This window comes from Hylobates moloch, unplaced genomic scaffold (assembly GCF_009828535.3).
Source record: "Hylobates moloch isolate HMO894 unplaced genomic scaffold, HMol_V3 SCAFFOLD_9, whole genome shotgun sequence".
In the NCBI taxonomy this organism is placed as follows: Eukaryota; Metazoa; Chordata; class Mammalia; order Primates; family Hylobatidae; genus Hylobates; species Hylobates moloch.
Window position 1 is genome coordinate 41,610,518 of NW_026652284.1, and position 5,091 is coordinate 41,615,608.

Here is a 5,091-nt window from a genome sequence, read left to right on the forward strand (position 1 = left end):
AGAGCGAGACTCCGTCTCAAAAAAAAAAAAAAAAAAGCAGAACTCCAGACTATCACGCCCTCGTCATTCAGCTGAGATTGATTTAGACTCCGGTCTTCTTATCCTAGGCATTTTTTTTTTTTTGAGACAGAGTCTCGCTCTGTTGCCCAAGCTAGAGTGCAGTGGCGCCATCTCGGCTCACTGCAGCCTCCACCTCCCGGGTTCAAGCAATTCTCCTGCCTCAGCCTCCCAAGTAGCTTGGACTACACGTGCGTGCCGCCACGCCCTGCTAATTTTTGTATTTTTAGTAAAGACGGGGTTTCACCATGTTGGCCAGGATGGTCTTGATCTTCTGACCTCATGATCCGTCCACCTCGGCCTCCCAAAGTGCTGGGATTACAGGCGTGAGCCACTGCGCCCGGCCTCCTAGGCACTTTTATGCCCAAGGGATGCAAAGGTAAAAAGAAATAGTCCCAGTCATTGTGAAACTCAGTCTAGTGGGGAAAAGAGATATGTAAACGGGTAAGATGCAGCTTGCAGTAGAGCTTTGCTTGGGAGGGTTACAAAGGAAATGTGAGCCACCTGAGGGGAAATACTCCTTTGCTATCTGCTGTGTGCACCAGGCTAGGTGCTGGAGTTGACAGCTTGCCACCCGAGCTTTGGCATACTGATCGTTTTGATGTATAAAGGTATTTGAGGCTGGGCGCGGTGGCTGACGCCTGTAATCCCAACTCTTTGGGAGGCCGAGGCGGACGGATCACTTGAGGTCAGGAGTTCGAGACCAGCCTGGCCAATGTGGTAAAACCCTGTCTCTACTAAAAATACAAAAATTAGCCGGGCATGGTGGCGCATGCCTGTAGTCCCAGCTACTCGGTAGGCTGAGACGGGTGAATCGCTTGAACCCGGGAAGCAGAGGTTGCAGTGAGCAGAGATGCACCATTGCACTTCAGCCTGGGTGTCACAGAGAGACTCCGTCTTAAAAAAAAAAAAAAGCATTTGATAAACAGCAGTTGCAAGAAGAGCACTCTGACCTTTTCTTCCTGAAAGCAGGAAAAGAAACTACCATGTGATAGATGCCTTCCCTATACCAAGAGGAAAGATACTCATCACCAGAGAAGGGGAGTTGAGGCCGAGAGACATCTATACAGATATTGTTAAACTAACCGGTATCTTCCTAGATACTCTTCCACGATTGCCTCTCTTTGTTCAACCTAATATATAAGCACTTAGGCCTCGCCGCTTTTTTGGGTGTTTATTTTCCTGTGAGGACACCCACTTACACGTAAAGTTTTATTAAATAAAATTTGTATGCTTTTTCCCTGTTAATCTGTTTTGTGTCCGTTTAATTCTTGGACCCAGCTGGAGATTCTGAGAGAGTAAAGGAGAAATTTTTCTCCCCCCAGCCGTGCATTCCCTGTGTAATTTCATTTATCCCTCTACTAGGTAGTTATGATTATCTTGTTATGCCTGAGGAAACCAGATGATAAAGACTAACTTCACCCTGTAGTAAATGGCAGTGCCAAATACTAAACTGCACATGTTTTCTTGATACTCTTTTAACACCAGATTCTGCCCTAGAAATCTCGGGCTCTTTAACAAGAAATGCCTCATAGAGCCAAAGACATTTTAGCTGAGTGTTGAAGGAAAGTACTTCCAGTAGAAGTGTTAGACCAGAAAGAATCTTGGTAAAGGCAAAGACATTTACAAAGACACCGATATTTGAAATATTATATTCATGTCAGCAAATTGCTATATGGTTGCAGCTTAGAAAAGACAAAAGATGGTTATGGAATGGTGGGGAGGAGACAGATCTAGAATGGAGGCTTGAGACAGATTCTGAAGGATCTTGCCTTAGCTTGGGGATGGAATCCTCTGAGCCAGTGATTCTCTAACATTCTTGTACATTAGAATCATTTCTTCTCCCTTGACTCCAGGTACTCAGATTTATTAATAATTGGTATAGGGTGGAACTCGGGCATCGTATTTCTTAAGATGTTCGCAAAGTGGATTTTGCTGCTGGCCATGACAGTATACCTGATATTGGACTTGTCCTCCCACTCTTAACAACTAAAAACAACAGTTTTAAGGCATTGAGCAATAGGCAGTACAGGTCTGTGATATCTGAAAGAGGGAGAACGAACAAGGTGACTATATTTGCCCAGGCTCTTTATTTTTATTTATTTTTTGAGACAGGGTTTCTCTTTTTTGCCCAGGCTGGAGTACAGTGGTGCAATCACGCCTCACTGCAGCCTCAACCTCTCTAGTTAGAGCAATCCTCCTACCTCAGCCTCCCGAGTAGCTGTTGCCCTGGCTTTCTGCATGGAACTCTCATACACTGCTAGTGGGTCCTAGAATGGTACAGCCACTTTGGAAAATAGGTTGTCAGTTTCTTCTAATGTTAAATATTCCATTATCATAAGAACCAGCAATTCTACTCCTAAATATTGACCCAAGAGGGATGAAAGTATACATTTATAAAGTATTTCTACCCAAATGTTCATAGAAGCTTTATCTGTAATAGCCTGCAAACTGGAAACAATCCAAATGTCCATTAGCCAATGAATGGATACAATTTTGATAAATCATACAATGGAATACTACTCAATAGTAAAAAGGAAGAAATTATGGATTCACACGTCCCGAATGAATCTCAAAGATATTATCTTGGGTAAAAAAAAGCCAGATACGAAAGAGTAAATATTGTCTGATTCAATTTATATGAAATTTTAGAACAGGCAACACCTTTAATGACTAAAAGCTGGTGGTAGCTTGGTGCTGTCTTTTGGGGTAAGGATTCAATTCTCCAATTGTAGGACATGTAGGAACTTTTTGAGGTGACAGAAGTGTTTTATAACTTGATTGTGGTGGTAGTTACACAGGTATATATTAATACATTTGTTAAAAAAACACTGTATACACTTAAAATGCATGCATTTTATTATATGTAAATTATTCATTTATAAACTTGATTGAACAAAATCCTTGCTCAGCTGATTCTGTTGTGCAGCTATATTTGAGAGCCACTGCTCTAAGGCAACTGGGAGCCATTAAAGGATTTGTGATTTACAAAGATTACAGATGCATCGATGTGTATGATGAGTCAAAGTTAGGAAAAAGATTATTACAACAATGGGAAGTAATTAGGACTCAATTTTTATCAGTGGCAGTGAGAACAGAAAGAAGCAATACTTGGTAGAAATATTAACATCAGAACTGACAGGAGCTGGAGTCTTCAATGTGGAATACATGAAAAAAAGAGGAATAAAAAATGACATCTGGGGATTTGGCTAGGTGATTTGGTAAATGGTGCTATCTGTAAATTATTGAGTTGAAAGGGGGAAACAAATTTCAAAGGAAATAAGTTTGTTATGGACATTTTGAGTTCAAAATGTGTGTGGAACACTCTGGCGAAAATGCATCATGGAGCAATTGCAAATGTGGGTCTAAAGATTAGAAGATTAGGCAAGAATTTTGGTTTGGAGATACAGATTTGGGTGTTGACTGCATGTAAATGATAGAGTAGACAAGGCTTCGCAGGAGCAGTGTGAAATGTGAGAAGATACGAGGATTAAGAACACTCAGAAACACCAACATTGAAGAACTCAGTGGAAAAAGGAAAGCTTTCAACGTAGCCCTGAGTAATAGAGAGGTGAGAGGAACACAAGAGACTGGAAAAACTGGTGATGAGGCAGTTTCAACAGGAAGACCAATAATGTCATTTACTACAGATAATCAAGAAAGATTGGGACTAAAAAGTATCCACTGGATTAAAGGAAAAGGAGATGCTGTCCCAAAAGTTACCACCAATTTCATAGTTAGTGAAGAAAATCCATATTTTACTAGTTTCAGAGTGACAGATAGGACAGTGAAGGCTACATATTCAATGAACTTAATGTCAGTGGTGTGCAGAAGTTGCCGTGCACTGGCTTATGAGAGCCTACTGTTAAATTTTTAGGAATTTTGCAAGGCAGTTGTTAAACAGGGATTATTAAAAATTAAATGATATAAATGTACAACTAAATTATACTAAAAACTCATGCAATATTCAAATCTCTCATTTCCTAGTTATTTGAATACATTGTGCTACTATCTATGCTCCTGAGGGGATTTACATCTATTGGATCTATATGGTGGAGATGCTATTGCACACCTCTTCCCAATTCGCATTCAGTGACAACATGTTAGTAGCTTGAAATCTACCATGGTGTAAGTATTCCCACCTCAGAAATTGGTAAATGCCATAAATAAAAGTTCGATTTCTAGTTTTGTTGATTGCCCACTGTAGATTTAAGGATCTGTTGGAGAAAATGTTTACAAGGCAGATAAGACTTAAAAGTATGCTGTGCCTGCAGCTGTTATGCTGTGAATAGCAAAAGAAAAAAAATGTAAATTTTCCTCTAGTATTTGAAAATTACTAGCTGATTCTGGAAGAAGTTTTTCACATCGTTGAGTTACTATGGATGTTTGTGTTTCACTTGCATCTTATGTGTATCTTGTTAATGTGAACAAAAATATCAACAAACATTCAAGTGGTCCCCTTGAAGTCTCCTTTCTTTTGGCTTGTGATGAAAGTGATGTCTTTCCCCATTCTTCTTCAAGGAACTATGACCCCATACCTCACTCTCCTTAATTCTCTATTTTCTATTCTCAAAGTGGGTGAGGAGGTTCAAGAATCACGACATTCATCGTCTATGAAACATTCTCCAGGAGCGTCTTTCTCACACCCATTTTGACCTATCATGTATCTTATGGGGTGCTTAAACTGGAAACTTAATGTTAGACATTTCATTATACTTATTTTCTCCTTCCATTAGACTAAGCTCATGGAGTATGTGGGCCAGGACTTCATCTCTAGTGCCTTAACATAGAACCTGGAACCATAATATGTACTTTTAATAACTATTTGCATGAGTGAGTGAATGAAGGTGGTAGGGATCCTGTATTGGTCCGTTCTTGTGCTGCTATAAAGAAATACCCGAGACTGGGTAATTTATAAAGAAAGGGGCTAAATGGCTCTTTGTTCTGCAGGCTATAGAGGAAGCAGAGCAGCTTCTGCTTGGCTTCTAGAGGCCTCAGGAAAGTTATAATCATGGCAGAAGGCAAAGGGGAAGA